Source organism: Meles meles, chromosome 2, assembly GCF_922984935.1.
Source record: "Meles meles chromosome 2, mMelMel3.1 paternal haplotype, whole genome shotgun sequence".
In the NCBI taxonomy this organism is placed as follows: domain Eukaryota; kingdom Metazoa; phylum Chordata; class Mammalia; order Carnivora; family Mustelidae; genus Meles; species Meles meles.
Window position 1 is genome coordinate 23393983 of NC_060067.1, and position 26491 is coordinate 23420473.

General features: G+C 45.7%; 1 protein-coding gene and 1 pseudogene across 2 annotated transcripts in view; one reads left to right on the plus strand and one right to left on the minus strand.

Moving 5' to 3' along the window:
• Positions 1-15828: 15828 nt before the first annotated feature.
• Positions 15829-15913, minus strand: LOC123937658 (annotated as a pseudogene).
• Positions 15914-22634: 6721 nt separating this feature from the next.
• Positions 22635-26491, plus strand: part of HOPX (HOP homeobox) — a 29149-nt gene continuing 25292 nt past the window's right edge. The window contains exon 1 of one of the 2 annotated variants that reach the window (XM_045997117.1): positions 22635-22766. The gene's annotated coding sequence lies outside the window, so the exon portion shown is untranslated. Of the gene's footprint in view, positions 22767-25834; positions 25919-26491 lie in introns of those variants that run through there. The other variant, XM_045997115.1, reaches the window with a different exon arrangement.

Genomic DNA, 26491 nt, shown 5'->3' on the forward strand with positions numbered 1-26491 from the left:
CCTTTTCTTCCTGAAAACGGGAGATGAAACTCCCAGTGTGAAAAATGCCCTCCTAATACCAGGAGGAAAAAAGAACATTTTTGTCACCTAAGACAGGGAGTCGAGATTGAGGGAAATTTGTACACACAGGCCTTATTAAAACCTCTCTTATCTTCTTCTAGTCTTTCCAAATATTGTAGTTACTTTTCCACAACTGACACTCTTTTTTCCAACTTAGTATATAAGCACTTGGACCTAGATACTTCTTTTAATCTGTTAAGACAGTCCCAGCCAGAAACCCTAGGAGGATAGAGAAAATTTGCCTCCCCTACAGTAGTAAATAAACAAACTACAGAATTAGATGTGTAACACGTTTGGGGAAATATAAAGCAAGGGAGGGGCCAGGGGGTGCCGGGGAAGGACACTGCTACTTTAAATAGAGGGTCAGGGAATTCTCATAAAAAGGGGATATTTGAGCAAAGCCTGAAGCAGGTGAAGGAGAAAGGTTTGCAGACATTTGGGGCAAAAGCAAATGGGAAGGTGCTGGGAGTTTGAGAACAACAAAGATCAGGGCTAGCATTAGTGGGAGGCAAGCTGTACAAAAAGCATGGTTGAATCCAGCTCTGTGTCCAAGTTTTTATACTTTGTGTGCCATGGATTTTTTTTTGGCATTAATTTTGGTATTTCGTTCAAATGTTCTTTATCTTGATTACTGAATTTTTTGGCATCTCGAGACTGATGCCTCACAAGCTTCAGTCTGGCACAGGCCCTGGAGTTGATGGAGGGGGTGAGGGGAGCCTAGGGGAGAGTAATAGAAAATGAGGTCAGAGAGAAGGGGAGGTGGGGATTCTGCGGAGCTTGGCTTTCACACTGCCTGCCATGCGAAGTTGCTGCCGAAAGAAACCAGTCCAAATGTAGTGGCTTAAAAAAACATACATTTGTATCTTACAGTTCTATAGCTCAGAAGCACAATGCAGGATTAAATTAAGCTCTGTGCAGGGCTGCATTTCTTACCCTGGAAGCTCTGTGGGGGAGAATCTGTTCCATTGCTCACTGGGTTTGCTAGTGGAATTCAGTTCCATGCAGTTGTGCGACTGAGGTCCCCCATTCCTTGCTGGGGGTTTGGTGGCCCCTTCCTGCATTTTCAAAGTCAGTACTGGAGGGTCAAGTCATCTCAGCAAACCTCTCATAGTCTTCTGCTTCCCTCCTCCATGTTTAAAGACCCACGTGATTAGATTGGGTCCACCTGGTAATCCAGAACCATGCCTTCCCCCGCCCCCCACCAATTTATCCCATAGGCACACCTGCACAGTCCCTTTTGCCACGCAGGATACCATCCTCACAGGTTCTGGGGATTAGGATGTGAATATCTTTGGGGGACCATCATTCTGCCCATCACCAGGGCTTTGAGCAATGGAGCAATGATCTCTCCAGCTGCTCTGCTGAGACCAGTGCGGGGAGATGGAGAGGCAGGGAGGATCAGAGCAGAAACAGGGAAACTCGTAAAGATGCTGAAGCAATAGTAATTTAGAGGAGAAATATGGTGGCTTCGACCATGGGATGGCAGGTGTTATGGGTCAACATAGCTAGGCTACAGTCAGCAATTATTCAACCAAACACTAATCTGGGTGTTGCTGTGAAGATATTTTGTAAATATGATGAAAGTCCCTAGTGGGTTGACTTTAAGCGAAATGATCCTAGATTCAGGGTAGGCCTGATTCAATCAGTGAAGGGCCATCAGAGCACACCTGAGGGTTCCCAGATGAGCAGTCAGCGCTGCCGGTGGACAGCGGCCTCACCTGGCGCCTCAGGGCTCCTGCTTGGCTTTCCTGAGGGTCCACCCTACGGCCTTCAGACTCTCCTAACCAGCTCCGCAATGAGGTAAGCTGAGTCCTTGCAATGAATCTCTTACTATGCATATCCAACTGCTTCTTCTTCTCTTGTCAAACCACAAAGAAGTCTAGGTATGGACTCACTTTTATAATTTAGATGACTGTCGATATAGATACTGACTGATAGAGATACTGAAGGACTTTTGAATGCAGAGCCGATGGGACATGCTAGTGGACTGGAAGTAGGATGAGGGACTCGAGAGAGGAATCAAGGGTGATTCCAGAGTTTTCTCCCTGAGCCGCTAGAAGGATGGCTCACTTGTCTCCTTCTAAGACAGGGGCTCACTCTACCATGAAAGCCACTCCAAGAGCACATTCAATTTGCCCCCAAAGCAGGCCCTTTCAGAGAGAGGACGTGCCCAGGCAGGAATGGGTGGGCGGGCCTGGCCAGCCCTGAGGTGGGCAGGCTCCCATCCAAAGAGGGAAATGGAGAACAGAGTCACCTCTGTGCTCATGCCACTCATCCAGGAACACTGTGGTTTTCCTTTGCATTTTGGAAGAGCAGGTCTCCTCACTGTTCTCTACTCTGAACCTCACCTCCCCCGCTGGCCTGCACTCTGTGGGAACCAGTTAGCTAAACCCTGAGCCAAAAACTAGCAAGGAGAGCTGAATAGAGACTTTATGAATAAATGTTGCTCTGTGGGCCTTTTTCCTTGTGAGGGAACAGGGTGTGCTTGAAAGTAAAACGCGTGTTGGGTTTTATTTTTGTTTTTAATCTTCCTGGAAGGCAGAAAATAAAAAGATAAAAAGGAAAGAACAACATTTATTTGACAGTCGGTGCTGCTCTGGTTAGCAATGGTTGGGTCCCTGACCCCTCTCCAGGCCTCCCAACCTGGCACTGAATAAAACTGAAGACTTGAAAGGAACTTTTCCAAGAGTCTGGCAGCTCGGACAGCTACGGAGGTAGCAGAGCTGTGTGGTACCAGCCCACACGCAGAGGCCCCCATTTCCTCTTACCTTCTAGAACGCGGCAACCAGGGCTCCACGAATCTGCAGTCCTGTTCAGGCAAACTTCCACTGCCCATCAACTGTTCCCAGAGAATTGGGACCCCCACCCCTGCAGGGTGGGGGGGGTCTAGCCTAATCATTGCCAATATAAATGTTTGAGGGGCTCTCTGAGAAGTCAATCAGTAGAACATCTTCAATCCAAAGGGGGCCAAGTATCGTGCTTCTTTGGTCTCATACAAAAGGCAGAAGATTTCTTGTCAGGAAGTACTTGGTTGTGCCAACTAGTTTCCAGAGCCTCATCCTCCTCCCGCCCCTCTTCTGTATTGGCCCACCACCAGTCAGAACCTGATCCTTCCTTCCAGAGAAATATCAGGTGTTTGCCGTTCCTTCAAAAGCCAAATCCTTGAATGTCTGGTGGACTTCCGCTGATTCCTGTAGGGTCTTTGGGTTCTCTCCTCCAGAAACGCTCACTGGCGAGGTAAAACCAGATGAAGTCCTTATCACCTCAGACTTATACTGCAAAGACCATGAAATATGTTTGTCCCATCTCCCTCCTGCCCTTGATCTCTACAGGAAAAGGAAAAAGCCCCCAAGGAGTCAGGTTTGGAATAAAAATATGCACCACACAAGATTTTTGTGAAGATTAAATAACTTGTGCCAAAACACTTTGGAGGCTGCCAAGGGCTCTACAGATTAGATATACAGAAGCGTTGGCTGAAAGCCAATCTAGATTGACAAGCACATGCAGATATAAGGAGCTGAAGTCAACTGCGAGTCCCTGGTGGGTGGGAGCCAGACAAGGGATGTACAGTCATGGTTTGATGGGAAAAGAAGTCTCCCAAGAGAAAGAGACAAGATGAGATACTTGGCCCAGGAAACAAGCTCAAGAAGAGGAGAAATGCCACATAGTAAAGTAAAAAAATGATCGTGATATAAGAGGATCTGTGGATTTTTCTTGTTTCTGTTCACTAGGACTGTAGATGTATGAGAGGCACACTCCATGCCAAGGGCACACCCCAGGGGTCCATGGGACAAGCAACCCCAGAGTCGTTGCCATCTCTGTCTCAGTGCATGGGGTAAAGGACACCCAGAGCGTGGGATCTGGGGAGTGAAGGGAATTTGGGCTTCTACACGGTGTTTCCAGACAAGAGATTTGTAATCTTCTCTTAAACTTCTTTTCTGATGGTCTTGTGGTATGCGTGCTAACAAGAGGATTGAGCTGACTGTGTCTGTCCCACATTTCAGCTATTCTCAGAAATGCCCGGCAGAGAAAAACGTAGGTGGAAAGTGTGGCAGCAAAATACGCAGGAAACCTGGGGAAGGGCAGGGCTTTGCTGGAAGGATGAAAACAAAGCTAATGTAAATTGATTGACGACTTGCTGGGGGCCAGGCACTGTTCTAAGTATTTTCTATTTATTAGTTCATTGGATCCAATTCTAGGAGGCAGGATGGTTATTTTCACATTTATTTTTTTTTAAGATTTTATTTTTTTATTTGACAGGCAGAGATCACAAGTGGGCAGAGAGAGAGAGGTGGAAGCAGGCCCCCTGCTGAGCAGAGAGCCCAATGGGGAGCAATCACAGGACTCTGAGATCATGACCTGAGCCAAAGGCAGAGGCTTTAACCCACTGCGCCACCCAGGTGCCCCCATTTTCCCATTTAATGGATGATGTAACTGAGGGACAGAGAAGTTATTTTGCCCAAGGCCACAGAGGTTAAGCCAGGCTTTGAATGTGGGTTACCTAACTGTATAATCTTCCATAAAGTGGGTATAGCATATTTCCCTAACCTGTCTCCAGTTAGAAAATGGGAAAGAACATGTTAGCAAGGGCGAGATACATTTGTTTTGACTAGGGTAACCTATAGAGATACAGTAATACAGCTTTGAAAATTAAAATGTTTTGGCCACTGCATCAGTGAAAATGCTTTTGGTGACAAGTAACAGCATATCTAACCAAAATTAGTTAAACAATAAAGTCACTTATTGGTTCACATACCATTAAGTTGGATTCGGTCCAATTTTAAAAGATTGGATCAGTGATTTCATCAGGAACTCTTGGCTTTGCCTTCCTCAGTATGTTTCGCTCCTGTGTACCTCATACTAACAAGATGGCTGCAGCAGTTCCAGGCATCCCATGTCAACAAGATTATGTCCAGTGGAGGAGTTTCCCAACAGAGTCAGGTCAGCTGGACTAAACTAGGTCACATATCCACGCTCTAGCTACAAGGACTCTGAGAATGCCAGTAACTTGAACTCATAGCTTTGGTGAAAGGACAAACTCCTCCAACAAGCAAAAGGGAGGTGGGATGGGGGGAGGGGTTGTGCCACTGCTTTGGGCTCCTCCTGAGTGTTTTTATGTTTTGCTTTTCTTCATTTCTTAGCTAGATGCCCAAAGGACAGACCAAGGTCATGACTTAATGCAAATTGCTAAATCATAACCCAAATAACCCATAGCCGGCTCCAGAGGGGTTTCTGACCTGAGGCTGGACTTACGAGCTACACAGCTCAAAACAGCCACGTGAGGGGCACCTGGATGGCTCAGTGGGTTATGCCTCTGCCTTCAGCTCAGGTCATGATCTCAGGGTCCTGGGATCGAGCCCCACATTTGGCTCTCTGCTCAGCGGGGAGCCTGCTTCCTGCTCTCCCTCTGCCTGCCTCTCTGCCTTACTTGTGATTTCTGTCAAATAAATAAGTAAAAATTAAAAAAAAAAAAACAGCCACGTGATTCTCTGAAGAGACTGTGCCAACTGTGAAGCCCCATCTGCCCCCGCGTCCCCAGGGGGTTATGGTGGCAGCAGCCTAGGGTCCTCGAGTTTAGCCCAACCCTGCCTCCTCCCCGTCTTTTTGGACAGAATCTATATTGGTTTCTCTCTCTTTATTCTTCGATCTCATATCCTCCTGCTCACTCTGAAGAGAAACCAGCCAATGTAGGAAAGACTTAAATTGGGTCATTCCCTCCTAATAGAATTTTTCGAATACCAGAAATGAAGTTCCCAATGGTCACCAGAGAGAAGGGCTGCTATTTCCAGCACCAGAGTGACAGTAATTGTGCCTGTCAGAACTGAGTTCAGCTGCAACAGGAATATTAAACATGGCTTCCACACGGCATGGAAACGTCATGATTCAGGGCTGGTGAGAAGGCTCCAGAGCTAGGACAGAGCTAGGACATGATCTATTACCTTATAGAGTTGTCATACAAATTAAATAAGGTAATTTATTTGGTGTCTAGCTCATTATACACTCTGTCTTTTGGTTTGATAATGAAAGTAATAACAAATAATATTAACTGAGCTTTATCTGTGTGCCAGGTCCTGGATAAGGGCTCATTTAATCTTCACAATAGCTCTATGATGAAGGGACAGTCATTGTCCTAGTTTTATAGACGGGGACACCGAGAGATTAGCCATCTTGATAAAGATTGCCTAGATAGGTAGTTAGGGTGGAGCTGTGATTCAAAGCCAGGCTATCTCATTCCTGAGCCTGAAGGCCTAACCACCAAGCTATATTCCACCAACTCCTTGTCAAAACCCTCCCACCTTCCAACTCCTTTACTCCCTTGACTGTAAAGCAGTCACAAGGTACCTGGGAAAACAGAACATGTAGAAACAAAGGACAAATTTATACTATAAGGCGATGGGGTCTAGGTGTCGAATGAGGGGTATAGGTCAGATCAAGGAGAAGACCCACTTCCGCGGTGTGGGCATGGAAGGTGTCACAGTGGAGAAGGTGGCCAAGCTGGGTTATGATGAACATGCGGGACATAGAAGAGTGGAGGAGGGGTGGGGCAGGCCCGGGGAATGGAGTGGGTAAAGGCTTGGAAGTGGGAAAAGAAATAGCATGGTTAAGAAAGAACAAGGGAACAATCTTGACTAAATCATAGGGGTCTTACAGAGGAATCCTGGGAGAGCAGTTTGGAAATAAAGATTGGAATTAGATTAAGAAGGAATTTGAAGGTCATTCTAAATTGCTGAACTGTAGTCTGTAGACATCGGGCATTCACGGGGGGGGGGGGGGGTGGTGTGGTGGGGGGTGGCTTGAGTGGTGAAATCATGTGATGGAAGCAGTTTCTTTAGGGAACAATGTGTTGATTGCGGGAGGGGTGACTTGGAGACACGGAGGCTGAGACTCTAGTTAAGAGGCTTTTGAAATGATCTAGACATGAGGTAATGAGAACTTGAAATGGAGTGTTAGCAGGAGGCATGAATGGAATGGCAGGGATGTGAGAGAAACCACTGGAACAGACTTGAGGGGCTTGGCGACTAGGGCTGGGAACGAGGGAACAGGAGGGATCAGAGATGCTTGCCAAAGCTGGGGTGACAGGAGAACATTGTTGTTAATAGAAGCTCTGACCCTTCTAGTCAGGTAGGAACGCTATTGGCCATCCATCCTCTGCCAGGTCTTGTGTCCACTGAGCATCATCACACACTTGGCATGTACCAAAGGTACCTGGACCAGATGGCATCTCCTCTTTCTTCTTTGCTGCCAAGTGTTGCTTCTACTAGGGAAGACTCTAAGTCAGAGGGGAAAGCATAGAGTTTGGGCCAAACACATAGGAATTTAAATCTGCTCTATCCATCACCATCATGGTAAGCTTAGGCACATTCCTTAATTTCTTTGTGATTCAGTTCTCTTTAAAAAAGGGATGATAGGGGTGCCTGGGTGGCTCAGTGGGTTAAAGACTCTGCCTTCAACTCGTGTCACGATCTCAGGGTCCTGGGATTGAGCCCCGCATCGGGTTCTCTGCTCAGCGGGGAGCCTGCTTCCCTCTCTCTCTGCCTGCCTCTTTGCTTACTTGTGATCTCTCTCTCTCTGTCAAATAATAAATAAAATCTTAAAAAAAAGGGGGGGATTATAAGGGGCACCTGGGTGGCTCAGATGGTTAAGCATCTGCCTTCTGCCCAGGTCATGATCTCAGGGTCCTGGGATCGAGTCCCGCATCAGGCTCCCTGCTCAGGAAGGAGTCTGCTTCTCCCTCTCCCTCTACTGCTCCCCCTGCTTGTGCTCTTTCACTCTATCTCTCAGATAAATAAATAAAATCTTTTTTAAAAGCAGGGGGGGACAATAATACCTACTTGATTGGGTGTTGGAGGGATAAGATACAGAAAGCATTTAGTACTTGACTGACACATGTTAGATGCTCAGTGATAACGGCTAATGTACTGAGCTTACTATGCACACTGTTCTTTTTTTTTTAAGATTTTATTTATTTATTTGACAGACAGAGATCACAAGCAGACAGAGAGAGGCAGACGTGGGGAGGGGAGCAGGCTCCCCGCTGAGCAGATCCCAATGTGGGGCTCGATCCCAGGACCCTGAGACCATGACCCGAGCTGAAAGCAGAGGCTTTAACCCACTGAGCCACCCAGACACCCCTATGGGCACTGTTCTAACTGCTTGACTTACACTCACTGTTCATTCCTCACAACAGTCCTATAAGGAGATACCACTATTACCTCTAACTCACAGATAAAGAAATGAGGTTATGAGGAAGATACAGAATCCACTAAGTTCACAAGGACAAATATGAGGCTGAACCAGAGCTTGAACCCAGGCAGTCCAGCTTCAGAATATGTATTCTTCACCACTTCCCGGCCCTTAAAAGAATGTTGTTTATGGGACTCCTGGGTGGCTCAGTCGTTCAGAATATTGTTTGCAAAAAATTAGTGTGAAGATATCGTTTGCACTAAAGGGATACAAGAGGAGCAAAAACCATCTCCTCTAAGGGGAATATTAAAAAACATAGCCAGGGGTGCCTGGGTGGTTCAGTAGGTTAAACCTCTGCCTTTGGCTCAGGTCATGATCTCAGGGTCCTGGGATCGAGCCCGCATCAGGCTCTCTGCTCAGCAGAGAGCCTGCCTTCTCCCCCTGCCTCTCTTCTTACTTGTGATTTCTGTCTGTCAAATAAATAAATAAAATCTTAAAAAAAAAAAAAAAAGATATAGCCAGAACAGCTAGATCACCAACATGAGAGAATGGCAACTGGTCATAGTTTGGAGTTGGTCCTTTAGGGCCACTTTGGTTGCTGGATCCTGGAGAAGGTAAGGGAGATGTCCCAGGGGAGGCACAGAGTTCAATGCCTATGGTAGGTCCTCAGGAGGCTTGGGGCAGTGGTTTTAAACAATCCACACAGAGATTTCAGTATCTTAATTTCCGGTATGGCAATATGAGTGTGTCCCAGCAAAATACCAGAACTAGTTATCTTTTACCAGTGTTCTCTAGTCAACCTGTAGACAAAACACAATGACTTTTTAAGGAAATTCCCAGTGTTGAATATTACGTGTTTTATTTATTATTAATTCCATGTTTACATTATTTAAAAAAAAGATTTGAGGTGCATTTGAGTAAAAAACTCTTATAAAATCATTAAGACATGTATAAATAATAAACATTGTGAATGTAAAAGTTTCATACCTGAAAACCTAAACTAAGATGAACTGAAATATGGGATGAGTTTGCTACTATTGATTAGGAAAATAGACCTAACTGCTTAGATCCCTGAGCTTAGAATTAGGAGCGCAGAACCAACATGGCATTTTGATATGAGGATGAGAAGTCTGAATTTATACTCGGTTTTTTAAAAAGATTTCATTTATTAGGGCACCTGGGTGGTTCAGTAGGTTAAGCCTCTGCCTTCAGCTCTGGTCATGATCTCAGGGTCCTGGGATCAAGCCCCGAATCAGGCTCTCTGCTCAGCAGGGAGCCTGCTTCCCCCTCTCTCTCTGCCTGTCTCTCTGCCTACTTGTGATTTCTCTGTCAAATAAATAAAAATAAAATCTTAAAAAAAGAGATTTATTTATTTGACAGAGAGAGAGAGGGCACACACGCACAGACAGGGGGAGCAGGAGAGGGGAAAAGCAGGCTCCCTGCTGAGCGCGAAGCCCTTGTTGGGGGGGGGGGGCAGTTGTCAATCCCAGGACCTGGGATCATGACCCGAGTTGAAGGCAGACACTTAACAGACTGAGCCACCCAGGCGTCTCCTGAACTTATATTCTTGCTTAGAAAGAGGCCCACATCATACACTATTCTACCTGAGTATCCTGTAATCAAAGCAAAACATACTTTACTAGCTGTATTTCCGCCAAATAAAGAGCCAATCACAGCTTTAAAGTAAGTCACTAAAGAGAGAAGAAGGGTAAGGGTTTGCTTGGTAAATTAGCAGAGGAGCTTGTGATTTGCATTTGTTTTTTGCTTTAATGGCCTGCCTAAGAGTAAAATGCTGGTCTGGGTAGAGTCTTGAATGATCTTGAATAGGATAATTTGCATGCAACTATTTTTCCTTCACTCAAGTATAGGACCAGCCAATGATATGCAATTTTCTCTCATCAGAGGAAAAACCAAGAACTCTGCAAAAACAAGGGAGCATTATGGTGCCTACCAGTCTTCCTGGGGAGGCCGCCACATAAGATGTCTGGGATTCTGTCTGGCAGCACCTTCCTAGAACTTAAGAAAGACCATAAAGTTTGCTGTCATTGTTTGGTGGCTTAAGACGAGACCAAAGAATTTCAGAAGGCTTGTTTCAAGTCGAGTCTCTGATCAAGAAGATTGCGGTTTTCTAAGACTAGAAAGAACACCTCCATACCATTTGTAGGATTGATACGTGTGCTGATTTTCCCAGAACTCACCACTCTGTGGGTAAAATGAGATTGCACTGGGATGCCCACCTGCTGACTGGGGCTTCATATCCCAAAGGTTCCCCTTCTGATTTCTGAGATTCCCCAGGGGCGTTTTATTTTATTTTAAATTTTGTTTATTTATTTGACAGACAGAAATCACAAGTAGGCAGAGAGAGAGGAAGGGAAGCAGGCCCCCTGCTGAGCAGAGAGCCTGATGAGGGGCTCGATCCCAGGACCCTGGTATCATGACCTGAGCCGAAGGCAGAGGCTTTAACCCACTGAGCCACCCAGGCGCCCCTTTATTTTTGTTTAAAGCTTTTATTTATTTATTTGACAGATGGAGATCACAAGTAGACAGAGAGGCAGGTAGAGAGAGAGGAAGGGAAGCAGGCTCCCCGCCAATCAGAAAGCCCGATTCGGGGCTCCATCCCAGGACCCTGGGTTCATGACCTGAGCCGAAGACAGAGGCTTTAACCCACTGAGCCACCCAGGCACCCCTCCAGGGGTGTTTCAGAAACACGGAGAACAGGCCTGCTCTCAGTGGGTATCTGCTAGACCCTGCCTCATCGGCTGCTCCTCCAGTGACTGCAGAGCAAAAGGGAAAGTGGGCATCTGGCTTCTGGGAAGAGGGGAAAGGGATGGGGTTGTGAGAATCTGTTCTTTGGTTTGCACAAAACAAAGCTTTAGCTCATGAAATGGCAGACACTTGGGTCTAGTCCTGATTTGTTATACTGCCTTGCACAGGTCACCTTGGTGCTTTTTCTTCAAATCCCTTTACTAAAAATGGCAAGAATCCTCACATCTCACAAAGATATAGTGGGAACTGGCTATTTAAGGATTGGATGATATTTTGAAAACATCAAATACAAGATAAGTGCTAGGTCAGGAAAACCAAAGACATGTGGCTTCCCTAATGAGGCAGCGGGAGGTGCCTGTCTTTCTTTCTTCTTGCTTTAAACATCCAAAGGAAATACATTTTTAAATGTCTGCACAAGATTAGGAGAGAACGATCTCACATTCCCCAAGTCAATAAATTGTTCTTGGGGGTGCCTGGGTGGCTCAGTGGTTTAAGCCGCTGCCTTCGGCTCAGGTCATGATCTTAGGGTCCTGGGATCGAGTCCCACGTCCTGCTCTCTGCTCTGAAGGGAGCCTGCTTCCCTCTCACTCTCTCTGCCTGCCTCTCTGCCTACTTGTGATCTCTCTGTCAAATAAATAAATAAAATCTTTAAAAAAAATTGTTCTTTTAAATGAACTAAGTTGCTACGTAGATATGAGGCCCATGTTCCAAGGAGGATTAAGTCTTGAAAAATCTTACACAATTTGAAGTTCTATAACTAGTGAAGTTAAGATTTTAGAGAATTTGAGAGGGAATGAGGTTCCATAACCAACAGCTGATAATGACATTTAAAATTACTTATTTATTTGTTTATTTGTTTATCTAATGACATTTTAATAAAAAATACTTTTAGTCCTAAAATACTGGCATCAATAGCTTTTCTTTTTTTAAGATTTTATTTACTTATTTGAGAGACAGAGATCACAAGTAAGCAGAGGCAGGCAGAGAGGGGAGGAAGCAGGCTCCCTTGCTGAGCAGAGAGCCCGATGTGGGCCTCGCTCGATCCCAGGACCCTGGGATCATGACCTGAGCCGAAGGCAGAGGCTTTAACCCACTGAACCACCCAGGCGCCCCTGGCATCAATAGCTTCAATGAAAACCTTTACTTAAAATTTGAAGGGGTTTAGGAGATAGGAGAGAACGGTAAGGACCATGGAAAGAAGATATAAAATTTGAAAATGTTACTTGCAATTGTGTTCTACTCTCCCATTTGTACTCTTAAAAATCATATCAAAAGAAGCCCCCACCTTTAGAAAATGAGAGACATGTGGGTTGAATGACCCCCCCCCCCCCAAATTCACATGTTGAAGTCCAACCCCAGGAGCTCAGCATGTAAACTTATTTGGAAATAAAATCATTACAGATATAATAAAGATGAGGTCACACTGGAGTACTGTGGGTTCATAGTCCAATAAACTGGTGTCCTTATAAAAAGGGGAAATTTGGACAGAGACACTTGTATCAGGGGGAATGCCATGTGAAGATGAAGGCAGAGATGGGAGGGATGTTTCCACAAGACAAGGGACAACAGAGAGTCCCAACAAACTGCCAGAAGCAAAGGGAGAAGCAGGGACCAGTTGTTCTCTTCTGACTCTCAGGAAGAATCAATCCTGCTGGCACCATTATCTCAGACTCCTAGCCTCCAGAACTGAGAGACAACATATTTCTGTTGCATAAGCCCCCAGTTTGTGGTACTTTATTATGATGGTCCCAGCAAACTAATACAGCACATTACAGTCTTTGACCCCGAAGAATCAGAGGTAACATGGAGAAGAAGGGGTTGAAGGAAGTTAACACTAGGTTCTTCAGTACATATTTCACTAATTTAGAGATCAATTGGGTTAACATTGTTTTCTTTTTTAAAAAAATATTTTATTTATTTATTTGACAGCAAGAGGGGATACAAGCAGGGGGAGTGGGAGAAGGAGAAGCAGGCTTCCTGCTGAGCAGGGAGCCCGATGTGATGAGCAGGACCCTGGTGTCATGATTTGAGCCAAAGGCAGACACTTAGTGACTGAGCCAACCAGGTGCCTCAACATTATTTTCTTAAAATACAAAAATTTATTTTAAAGTTCATGATCATCAGTTATCCTATCTACGGCATATTGTATTTTCCGAAGATGGCCATAATATCTCCTACCCCACATCACTCTTCTGGAACCTTGCCATTTCTCCAGTAAGAATTAAGAATTCTTCACTAATTCCCCTTGAGTTAGGTGGCCTTACGACCCACTCGTAACCAGTGTGAGAATGTTGTAGAAGTGATGCCAGGTGACTTCGAAGGCCATGTCGTAAAAGTTGATGCTGCTGTCTTGGAAGCTGAATTAGTTACACTGCACCACTTGATCACCATATTGTAAGGAAGCTCAACCAGCGCATGTGGAGGGACTGCATGGACAGGCCATGAGACTACCTGAGGGAGACACCCAGTAAGACTGCAGCTTCTCTAGCTTCTCTGCTGCTCTAGTTCCAGCCACTCTCTGACTGCAGCCATACGAGGGGGCCCAGACCAGACCAGAATCTCACCACTGAGCCCTCCCTGCATTCCTGACCACAGAAATTGAAAGAGGTAATAAAACGAGTGTGGTTAATTTAACCACAGCTTTGGAGTGATTTATCATGCAGTACTAGTTAATGGTCATGGCTTAATGCATTACTCAGATAATCAAATTTCTTGACTTTTGAATTAATTGTTCCAGACTTTAATTTTATTTAGAAAGGGGTGGGCAGCACAGGAGAAAAATAACTTGGTGACCTAGAAACATCCACTTTGCAGGTTTCCCCAGAGTCTGGTGGACCCTTTTGTGTGCCACCAAAAGCCGGAAATATCACTGTCTTTGGCATCCTCCCCCTCATTAATTTGGGATATAAATATGAAGGAGGCACCATTGGATTTGAAACCATCGATCACACTAATGTTTATGTAAATCAGTAAATTTCTGATTGCAGAGTCCTTTTGTTCTCTCCTCCCAAATGTGTCCTGATTACACAAAATTGTGCCATCAACTGCCTTGGACTAGTTAGTTATCACTGGTGTCAGAGTCTTGCATGTTGAATTTTCTAATTTCTGCAACCTTCTATTTTCCATCAGGATCTGACAGTAATTCTAATGTCTCTGACTTCATTTGTGGTGGGGTGGGAGGGCTAGGATGGTGAAGATGGTCATGCTTTGAACCATCTCCAGCCCTTGGCACCTTCCTAATAAAAGCCCCCTCATGTTGTTGGTGCTGACAATACTAGGAAGAACCATTTTCCCCAGTCATTTCCTTCTGTTCAGAAAGAGCCTGGATTTTTTGACACCTTCATGTTCCAGATACTCCCTATCAGTCTGCAGCTTGTTTTCTTTGATTAAAGCTTTCTTCTATCAGGACATTTGAATAAATAATTTCCTCGCCTCCCTTTTGTTGTTAGAGTTCTTGCTTGCTGCTTCTGGTCCCCAAGACACCCTCAGCATCTACTGCCAGGGATTAAGACATCTGTGAAATTCACCCTTGGGTTGCAAAAGGCTTGCAAGGGAGTCCTTTTAAAACATTAACTTCTTTTCCTTTTTCAGCCATGAAACAGTAGTTACTGGGAAACAGTTACTCAGAACATGGCTATTAGCTGAGAATCTCCACGCACAATAGCTGAGGGGCAACAAGGAAGCTGAAAAGAAAGGGCTTCATAATCCCTTATTTGTGACTCCTAAGTGATAGCTGCTGAAAGTGACTTCTGCAAGGGGGCAGCTGCCTCTGCCATTTACACTTAATCAGATAATCACACGGCTGGAAGAGACCTTAATCCAGCCTTCTGTATTAGCCAGGGCCGCAAGGCTTTCTGGATTGTTTCAGAATCCTCAAGTGTTGTGCTCACACCTGCACTTGGGAAGGTCAAAACCCATGGGGGAGAGGACACATTTCCTCCTTGAAACAGAGGCACAAAGACATTACTTTTGCCACCCAATCTTCTCTTTTCTCCCTAAACAATCTTTGTGTGGATATCAACCCCACTCCTCAAATATCACATGAGGTGCTGATCATTATCTTCATTTAATATATGAGAAAACTAAGGTTCAAAGAGGTTAAATTACTGGAGCACCTGGATGGCTCAGTCAGTTAAGCATCAGACTCTTGGTTTTGGCTCTGTCCATGATCTCAAGGTCGTGAGATCCAGCCCACATTGGGGTCTGTGCTCAATGTGGAATCTTCTTAACTCCTTCTCCCCCTCTCAAATAAATAAATAAATAAATAAATCTCCCAGCTCAAATAAATAAATAAATCTTAAAAAAAAAAAAAAGGAGGTTAAATTTCTGGCTATAATGTAAGAAAACTAGGACAGATTGACCAACCATCCCAGTTTGCCCAGAACAGGGTGTTTCCCAGGACATGGAATATCCAGTGCTAAACCAGGACAGTGCTGGGAAAACCAGGGCCAGTGGTCACCATAGGTCTGAGCTAGGTCCACACTTTCTCCAGAATCTTCCCTCTGAATCCTGGTACCACCCTAAATTCTCTTCAGCCTGAGATTTGGCCTTGAGACAGATGGGACAACTTCGAGCAGCACCATGAAAAATGCAGTTTATTTCCCTTTGAGTCAGGGACCAAAGTCAGTGGTGTTGATGTGAAATGTGAACTAACAGTCTAGAAGGAATTCTGCAGATGTCTTTGGTGCTAAAAGGTAGTTTCATTATAACACAGGGACAGGACCTGTGGGCAGAAAGACCTGCCTGGGGTTGTGAGGAGTGTGACTGATCATATAAGGTTTTCTATCCTGTGGAGGGGCGGGTGATGTTAGGGCCTCAGGAAATTGAGTTTGTAGGTTTCAATTAGCAATAATCGCGCCTCGGATAAACCTCATTGGCTACGATACTGCCACTGCGCAAAGCTGAGTCTGTAGGTTTCTAGAGGTGGGGCTGTTGGTAAGACTGCCTCTTCTTTTCTTGTAAATCACGAGGACTGTTGCAAAGTGGGGGAGGCTCATGTCCTGAGTGACTATGATCTCTATCTGTTGACCATTTCCCCCCTTTGTCCTTGGGCAGCCAGGAGTGCCCGAGCAAGGTCACAAATATCCCACCTGGGAGGGGAGTGTGCTTTGCCCTCAGCTTGCCTTTTGCTCCCTCCTCAATGTCATCTCTGGGAAGTCAACTCAGGGCACCAGGTCCCTTTTGCAGTTTATTCAGAACCCACTGGAAAGACTAGTTTGGGAGCTGACTCTCCAGAGAGGTAGAAGTCAGCTGCAAGGGTGTGCACCACCCTTATGTAATTCACCGCAACAGAAGCCATTTTCCAAGAGACCTTAAATCATTGCCCACTGCCCCGCCAGGACCTCATTACAGAAACCGCAGAGACCACCACGGAGGAGGGAGGTTTCTGCTGAAACGTGCAGGGCAGAAATGTGCTGAATTAGTTAGGAAAATCAGACTGCAGCATATTTTTGCCAAAAGCATAAATGAAGAACTTTAGACATTTTTTCAGGGATGACGTATAAACAGTTCCACCCACCCTCCCTTCTTCACCCACCCCCACCCCGAGCCCCAGCCCCCTAAACTCCCCCACCTCCCGGGTTTCTCTTTTAACATATCTCCCTGGACTGTAGTGGAAAGTCAGGCACTGACCAAACACATGCCTGAAGTATTGGAGCTGGAGGCGGGTCCTGGTTGCCCCCTCTGCTACGCACGCACGCCCGCACACATGCACACACACAGCCAGGTTTTACCTCTAATTGTTGGCTCCCAGGAGGCTTAAGGAGGCCCAGGTTGTTGAGGAGGGGGACTAGGGAGCCCTGGGGAGTGGATCCTTACCAATGGTAGTGAGTGGAGGGTTTCAGGGTCACAATAGTTGCTCACAATGTACCCGTCCACTGATATTTCCTCTCATTTCTTTCAGCCCTAAGAGGGGGGAGCCATCCTCCCCTATGGCTGCTAGGGGTCCCTCCTCTCCACCCAGTAGCCCCTGACTCTCTCCCCTTGGAGTGCAGAAGATTAAAACAGAAAGAACCTCAGAGGGATCATCTACTTAACTCCCTCCTCACACAGACAGGCAGGCAGGGGCTGAGGCATGGAGAGGGGATTGGATGTTCTGGAGTCACATGCTGAGTCCAGCCTGCGGCTGCTGAGGTGAAGAGGAGGGTGGAGGAAGGAAACCATCTGTAGCTGCTAATCAAAGCTTATCTCTCCCCTTAGGAGATTCACAGTTTTAGCCCAAAGTATGTTCAACCCTTTCTCCACAGTATCAAACATGCATTTTTTGTTGCTTTTGGTTTTATATATAAATATATTAATCTAAATAAATATATTTATCTAAATAAATTCTAAATATATAAATATTTATATTTATTATATATTATATTTATATTATATTATATATTATATATATTTTATATATTATATTATTATATTATATTTATATATTTAGAATATTATATATTTATATATTTAGAATATTTAGAATAAATATATTCTAAATATTTATTTATATTTATTATATAAAATATATATATAAATATAAATATATTTATCTAGGGGCGCCTGGGTGGCTCAGTGGGTTAAGCCTCTGCCTTTGACTCAGGGTCCTGGGTAGAGTCCCGCATCGGGCTCTCTGCTCGGCAGGGAGCCTGCTTCCTCCTCTCTCTCTCTCTGCCTGCCTCTCTGCCTGCTTGTGATTTCTGTCTGTCAAATAAATAATAAAATCTTTAAAAATATATATATTTATCTAAATAAATTCTAAATATATTCTAATATATAAATATTTATATTTATTATATATTATATTTATATTATATTATATATTATATATATTATTATATTATATTTATAAATTTAGAATATTATATATTTATATATTTAGAATAAATATATTCTAAATATATTTATTTAGATAAATAAATATATTTATTTATATAAATATATTAAATAAATATATTTATATAAATATAAAGCTTCAGGTTTATATTTTTGTTAGTTCCCTTTTTTCCTTTCTTCTTCCTCTCTGTTTCCAGACAAAATCACTCATGGAAGTCAAGTATCTTAAACAGACGGAGCTTGGTGGGCATACCCCTTGGGAGGGGGGGATGGCTCTTCCTTTCCTCCTTGGGGCTCCAGTGAGTCACCCTGAGAAGTGGCCACAAAGGTCATGGTGGGTGGTGATTGGTATCGTGAACTGTGCCGGGTTTTGACACCCAGTCAGGCAAGTTTCTACCAAAGGATTTAGTTTTTCTTTACCCCAGCTCTCCACCCGCTCCTCTCTAAAAGCACAGGGCCCACCCCTGAAATTTCATGGGTGTGGGGACTCTCTTTCCTCACCCTGTGTATTAGGGGATGACAATCAGGCTGAGGTGGCCCCAACCTGCAATACCTTACTGTCACTCAAGGAAGGGTAGCCTCTTTGGTGAGGCTCCACCCCTCTTGAGAATGTCACCCAGCAGCTCCTGCTGGCAGCAGTGAGCCCTCACACGGAGGGAGAGGAGAAGACGCATTTGGAGGCATTCATGGGTGAAGACAGATACCCCTCCCCCTCCCTCCTTCCCCAGATGGCTGATGCTCCCCATTATCAAGAGCCTTCCCCTCCTCCAGTCAAGAGCATGAATGGGGTTTCTAGGGAAAACGATGCTTTGTGACCTCCCCATTCATTAGACTCTGGATGAAACAAAATGGAATGAGAGGAGAAGATGAGTTTTAAGTCAAAGAGCAAAGGCCATGTGGACCATACCAGCTGGAACAGCCTTCCCCAGGCACCTTTGGCAGTGGGCGTGGGGCATGGGCCGCAGCATCCTAACTTCTCGTCATGCACTGACTCAGGGCTCATCCACAAGGACAGAGGGTGGATTAGGTAAGATGACGGAATCCACACTTGGAAATACATATGGCAGTTCACTGAAAGAATGACCTAATCTCTACCAGTTCACAAAAGGCCAGAGTGTGGTTCTGTTATAACTCTCAGTCCCTCCTCACCGGGGAGAGCCATGGGAAACATCTCCAACCCAGGTTAGCTGACATCCTTTTCTGTAACCAGGTTCTCTGTCACTGCTGATCCTCTGCTACCTCCCACGCTGGTCTGGCCCAGGAAGGACACGCTGGGGGTCAGCACTGCGACACCATCCGCAGATGGAATGAGGTTCTCAGTTGCTCTGCAAGTTCACACCTTGGCGTAGAAACTTCAGCAAGTATGATTCTACACTCTGGTCACCCTTCTTCCTAATCTGCTTCTGTCCAAGTCAGATTTTGGCTCTGGAGAGGTTTATATCCCTCATGATAAATTTTCTCAAATATCTTTGGGAGTTTTCTGTTCCCCAGGAAATGGCTTTTTCTCTTCCGCCACCATTGCACGCTTCTCATACATAAAGTGTCCCTCTGCACTTTGGTGACCTCTGGCTTTGAGCAGGAAAGGAATAGCTGCCCACTGTCCAGATATCACCGACTTCCATGTAGCTCTTCCGTGGGTGTTCAGAGTGTTCTGGTAGATAATTAGCTCACTTTAGGGGACCGGTGAAGCAGGGTCTCCTACTTCTCAACCATCTTGCCCCTCCAGCCTATGTAGCTCTTCCAAACACTCTTGTTTGCTGTGGCACCCGTGGCTTTCAGTTCACTATTTTGTGCCCATCATGTGTGGGTTCCACAAAGATGACTAAGGAAAATTCGGCTTCTTTTTGTAGCTGTTAGTGGCAACTACCATTTCTTGAGCATATACTATGTTCTAGGCATTATGCTAAGTGCTTTACGTATATTATCTCTAGCCCTTCTGGCCAACCTATTTTATAGATGAGGAAGCTGAGTCTGAGAGAAGTTGTATAACTTGCCTTGGCTCACATAGATGGGAAGTCGCAGAGGTTGGGACTTGAATGCAAGCCTGCATGGTTCAATATAGTCCATACTCTTTCCTTTCCACCATTCTTCCAGTCATTCAACACACACTTATTGAGCACCGACCATCTCCCAGACACTGTTCTTTTCACCACATCCTTCATCCTAATTCTCTTGATCTGTGACAATGCAGAGAAGAGTTCCTGAAGTCCACCGCAAGGAAGAGGTCTAAGAGAAGGAAAACAAAATTGCCTATTGGTGTGTTAATTTGAAGTTTGTTCATCGCCGGGAGAAGATAAACTCTCGGTGAGAATTACTGTATCGGCCATCTGTTTCCAGCTTACAAATCTGAAGCAGTAGCCGGAGCCCCAGATGCAAACGTGGGACTATGGGATTCCACTGAAATATAATAGACAAGAGGAGGAGCAGGAAAATGAATCTTAAACCCTTATAGACTGTTTGGCAAACATTTTATGCTTAGTTGCAGCATTAGGCTTGATGTTTCTGAGAACTAACAGCATCATCAATCCCATCTGACAGAAGAGAAAATAAGAGGCTGCTAGATTCTATGCTATTCCTCGGATGTGCAGAAAATCAGTGGTGATACAGACTTATAATCTAAGCTTGTAGACAAAAATCAGTGTAGTCAGCTACTTCCCTTATTTGTGGGTTGTTGAAATAGTTTTAACTAAAAATATAGTAATAAAATAAAAATAGTAATAAAATAACTAAAACTTAAAACATTAAAAACAAACAAACCACAAGTGCCATGGCCAGAGAAAGCTGCTTGAGTGAAGCAGAATTGCCATGGTCTGGGCGGGCCGTCATGGATTCAGCCAGTGTGGTGGCCACGTGACCCAGTTCTCAGCAAGGAGACATAATCAGAAGTCTGCCAGTGGCTTTTCTAACAGAAAGGGACACTAAGGAGAAAGTCCATATCCCCTCCTACCTGTCTTTGATTTTTTTCATTTAAGGATGGGACATACCAAGCCACTGCATCAACCTTGCTGCCATGACAGGAGGCAATGCTGTGACCTCGAAGACTACAAAATGGAACACAGAAGATGCCTGAGTTCTTGATAACCTCATTGCACCACGAGCAACCTGAAACCACACACCTGCAGAGTTCTTAAGTGATGTCAAGTTGCCCAATGGTTTCTGCCGCTTTCGGTTTCAGTTCCATGATACAATGGATGAAGAGGAATCGCCTGAAGCCAACACGTTATGCAGGAGTGAAAGAAACATACGTGAACCAAGATGGGACCACTGATGCCAAAACTTCTGTCTATTGGGTTACACAGACTGCAAAGGAATTTAGAAACTAAGCAAACAGCACATATCTGTTGAGCACCTACTAGGTGCTAGACACTGTGCTGGGTGTTGGGGTTGCAAGAGTGGGCAAGGCTGGCAAGGTCACCAAGGTCATGGGAATAACCTTCCGGAAGACTGATGGTAAACAAACAAATAAGGATAGTTGAAACCATTCTGAAGCAACTTCCTAAATATTGATTCACATCAGTCCTGAGGGTAAACCCAGACATCAGCATCCGTAGTCATTGTTACCGTCAAATGATAAACAAGACATAGACCCTGCATTCAAGAAATCTGGGAGGCGAGAATCCAGATTTGGCCATAGAACAGTCAAAAGTTAGGCAATGAATTAGGCAACAAAAGAATTCTTCTGGTAACCAGGGTTGGGATAGGCCAGCCCCCCTGTCTCTACTATTCTCCCACACATGTTTTATAACCATTGTCCCTTTTCCAAGACAGAAAGAAATATTCTTAATGATTGCTGCCCTTCTTTCCCATATGGCTGCTGTTGCTGAGAGAATCAAGGGGGCTTTTTCTTTGTCCAGCGAAGTGAAGAATGTAGACTGTGTAAATCTGGGTGCCACTTACCCGTCTGTGCTACGTACCAGCAAATACTCACAGATACTCCCATAAATGATCTTACCAAAGCCTGTCTCCCTTCCTTCATTCTCTCAAAATCATGCTCAGCTAATGTGTTTAGCAATGCTGTAATTGACTATTAACTGCCATATCTAACTATAAAAAACAGATAAACATCGGCTAACTGAGTCCCCACACCCACACACATACCCTCACCCTCAGAAACGCTTCCAGTGACGATCACATGAACCATGGAACACTCTCGCACGTTTGGAGCGCTTCTTCCCACAGGCTAGCTCACACACTGGCTTTTTATTTGAGCTCTCATGGGGAATCTCTCAACTCTCAGATAGGAATTTCATTAACGAAGAAAGGGGAGGGGGGAGTCAGGAGGAAAGTACAGCTGCAAAAGAAAGAAATTAAAATCATTTTTGAAGGGGATCTAAAATTGTATCCTCCTAGCCTGAACCTCCCCTGTAACCGTTCTTTATTTGTACGGTCTGTGCCTGAAACACACACACACACACACACACACACACACAACTTTTCATTGATCGGGAATCTGTCCAGGCTCCTAACTTGGCACCCAGCCCGCAGAGCTGTGAAATCAACCTCACCAAGCCTGTGGTTTAAAATACGGCAACATTGAACTGGAAGCCCATTCAAAATAAGGAACTTGGCGCAAAGATCCCGGGTCCTTTGTTTCTTCCTTCCTCTCTCAGCTGCATCTCTCCTGTCATCTAGGCAAAGAGTCTTGCCCGGCCAAGAAAGAGAGCAGGGACAAGAAGGTGGTGCCGAGAAAGTTCCGTGGAACTCAGAAGTCACCGCCTGCCTATCAGACTCGAAGAACCAGGCGGGACGTAACCTGGGCATACTTTCAGCTGTTCCCCTGCTGCCCACGCTGCAGGTTTTTCAGGTCCTTGCTTGAGCGAGCACTCACAGGCGTAAATAAACGTGCTACCAACGGCCTGCGTCAGCCAGACCGGCTATTTAAGCGGGCTGGCATCAGCAAACTCAGCTTCCAGATCCAGGACTTGCCTTTACCACTCCATGTAAGTAACTTTCAGAGGCTTGCCTTTACTGCAGAGGAATGAAACTGTAGAAACTGGACCGCAGTGCCCTTCTGTTAGTTACTGCATGTGCTCTTCTGTCGGGGCAAGGCAGGGCTGAAAGGGAGGATAAAAGTTCAGAGCTGGTCCCGAGCGAGCAGGGAGCCAGAGAGCGCAGCTGGGTGGAAGATAGCAGACCCTTGTAGACAATGCAAGGGGTTGGGGGATCGGGGCAAGGTGGAGTCCGGTCTGGCCTTTCGGCCAACAGGTGAGATGTTTTTCTTGCTCTCTCCTCTCTCTGGAAGACACTGTGAAACCAGTGTCTGCATGACTGGGCCAGATGCGTTTGGATTGATCCCTGAGAAGCTGATGTTATCATTCAGCTCGGTCTCGAAACAGACATCGCATTATTTTTTAATATCTTTTTGTGTCCGGTAGAGCAGCGGTGAATCTGCAGCGCCATTTCTTGTTACGTCTGGTTCTTCTGACACTTATTTACAATAGTGCAAACACTGATCTTGTTTAAGATGAAAAGGAATCCCACGCCCTGGGGTTTGAGGCAATGTTGGTTTGTGATATTGGAGCCCAGCGGTACCCGGGTGTTTCGGTGGACTGTGAGGTAGGGTGGGACAGCAATCAGTGAGTAAAGAGGCACAGCACTCCACGGGACTTAGGTGAGAGGGTCTTGAAGAGAAGAGGGATGCAGAAAGTTCCCGGGGGACAGCACTGCCAACCCCACAGGCCTTGAGTGGAGCAGGGTGAGGTATAACCAGAGCCAGTAGAGAACAAAATAAAGGTACTGAGGGGAGGGGTAGGGAGGAGGAAAGGGAGCAGACCGGAGGGGAGTTCCTATTAGGCATCATATTAATAAAATACACGTAGGATTGTGATAGGAATAAAACATGACATAAATTCCATAGTTCCTCCTTTGGGGTCAAGAATCTGGTGATTAAGAATCTGGCGAAAGCCAAGGGCCTTTCCTAGGTAGTTCCCCCTGCTCCCCACAACACACACCTTGACTCATTTTCTGGAGCCCTAGAACTCCACAGACCCCCAAATGAATGCATTTAAGCTAATTTATCTTTTTTTGTTTTTAGAAGATTTTATTTATTTATTTGACAGAGAGAAAGATCACAAGTAGGCAGAGAGGCAGGTAGAGAGAGAAGAGGAAGCAGGCTCCCCACGGAGCACAGAGCCTGATACAGGGCTTGATCCCAGGACCCTGCGATCATGACCTGAGCCCAAGGCAGAGGCTTTAACCCACTGAGCCACCCAGGCGCCCCTAATTTATCATTTTTAAACTGAGTGGAACTGCTGGTTAGGAACCTACAGAGGAGGCGTGGGGAGCTGGCCACCCAATTGAAACTCCCTTGTAAGGTCACCAAGGTTTGATTCCCATCAAGCAAATAATGAATAAGGGGTTTCTCTGGGCAAAGATAACTTGGGGGCCTCAAGGAAGAGAAAAGAAATACAAGATGGGCTCCTGCTCTCAAAGAGCTTGACATCTACAGTTTAATTAGAAGAAGCCGGGCAAGGGGCATCTGAGGTTTGTCACAGGAGGTTTGCCACAGGAGGCTAAGGAAGCTCAGAGAGAAGGTGGGTCTGCCCCTGACCATAGAACCACCCCTCCCATGGCCCAGGGAAGACAGCAGCAGGATCTCAAAGGAAGAGGAAGCCCTGAGACCACGCTCCTGGGTCTCAAAACCACACTGGCAGCTCTCGCTAGGACAAGGCATCCAGCGCATTTCATGCAAATTCTTGGAACCCAGACAGGCTGGGGGCAGCCAGCGGAAAGAATTACTCAGAACCACAAAGGTGCATTATTTAGGGATTGTGCTAACACGTGAGAAGGGATGGTGAAAAGGGATGTTTCAAAACGAAGGCTTCCTTTTGTTCCCTTCCAAAATATCTGGGATAAGCCAGGGGATTATACTTATGGAGAGACCTGCAGCAGACACACAAGGCTCTCTGCTGAGGTGCCCAGGGCAGCCAAGTTGTTCTTGTGGGGATCAGCGCGAGTTCTCAGCCCTGGAAGGAGCCAATCTGGCACCGCGGGGGCCGGGGGGGAGGGGGACATGTTTTTGTGTGAGTTCCAGTCGGTCCTGGGCAGCAGCGTGAGGGGGTGAAGTTTGCCTCTGTGGCTACTGCTGCTCCTGTCTGTTCCTCACTGTGGCTCCTGGGTGGGTGCAAGGGTGTCCCTGGGACCGCCCACCACCCCTGCTCTGCCTGGGCCAGCTCCATGTGTTAGCTGGTTTCTCCACTCCCTTCTAGTCCAAACATATCTGATTTCCAGGGTCTCACCCCCTCCGGGCTTGGCTTCTCCTTCTCTGGAAAACTAATTAAAGTTATGATGTTAATAGACAATAATTGCTTAATGAGTTATGTCCCAGGATATTAAATAGGTCCCAGCAAGATAATGTATCTGGGAATTCTTTGAAATGTTATCTAAATATAATTACCATTTGGGGCCATCAAGAGGATCAAAGTTGTAGGCGAAATGTATAATCCCGACTGGTAAAAATTCCAAGCAACTTGCTGGGGGAAAATACACCAAGATTGGGAGTTTGGAGCAGAATTCCTCAAATCCCATCCTGCAAGGAATTCTCTATGGACTGTGGGGCCCACAGAATGCTTTGTCTGAGTTGGTCTATTTTTTGTTAAATGCATATGGGCTTATTGGAGGTGGCTGCATGTATCTCTCTGAAAAACAGAGAGCCGCCTTAAGGACACTACAGTGGAGAAAAAAATGTCGGGAAATTCTGCTCACAGGGCTTTACCGGTATGACCTGGCTCACCCTCCTGTGTGGACAGCTGGCACCAGCAGTCCCAGTGCCTTGTCCTAGTGACAAGGGGCTTCCTTCCTTGGGGATGCAGTCCTGCAGCCGGGGACAAGGGACCCCCTCAGTCCCTGGGACTCTGGGTCCTTGACAGCCCTGTCTTCCCTCAGAAGCCTGAGATTGCTGCAGTTCTCCTTGGCAAGTGACAGTGGCATGTGGCATGTCCTGCCTCCAAAGAGGGGTGTGGCCAGGTGTGTGATTAACCTGTAGGGAAGCAGAGTCTGCAGGCAGCTGGGAGCCCAGAGCGGCTGGGCAGCCGGAGGGCACAGAGTCTTCCCTCGTGATCCAGCAGTGAGCATCAAAGAGAGGAGGGAGAAGGTAAGCACTGTCCTGGCTCCGGGGAGACCGCACTCGAGTTCGAGGAAAGAGTTAGGCTATTGGCATTAGGTGGCCAGCGCACACTGGTTTAATGCTGCTGTTGGGAAGCCTGGTGTTTCTTTCTCTGGCCAGAGTTTCACCAAAAATTGTTTTTTGAAAAATGAGTTGACATGATTGCGCGGCTGATAAACATCATTTTTGTAGAACAGGGACAGAACTTCTGCCTTCTTTGGATGGCTTGTCTTTGAATACATCCCCCTCCCCTTTGTTTTCAAATTCTCTTATTGTGGAATGGCTTAACTCACTTGGACATTTTTTTTTAAGACTGTGTCATGACTGAACCTAGATTAATTTTTAGATGTTGTTGATGGCTCCCTCGAACTTTTAAAAAGCCAGGTGAATGGGGATGGTCAACAGAACTGTGCAAAGATGAAAATGTGGGCGGAAGTGTGGCATATGGCCCACGGTAATTTATAAAGGACTTACCTGCCCATCTCAAAGCCAACAACTGAGGATCCCGAGGCAGCCCCTGGACCACAGCCATCCTGTCTGCTCACCTTGGGCAGGCTGCTA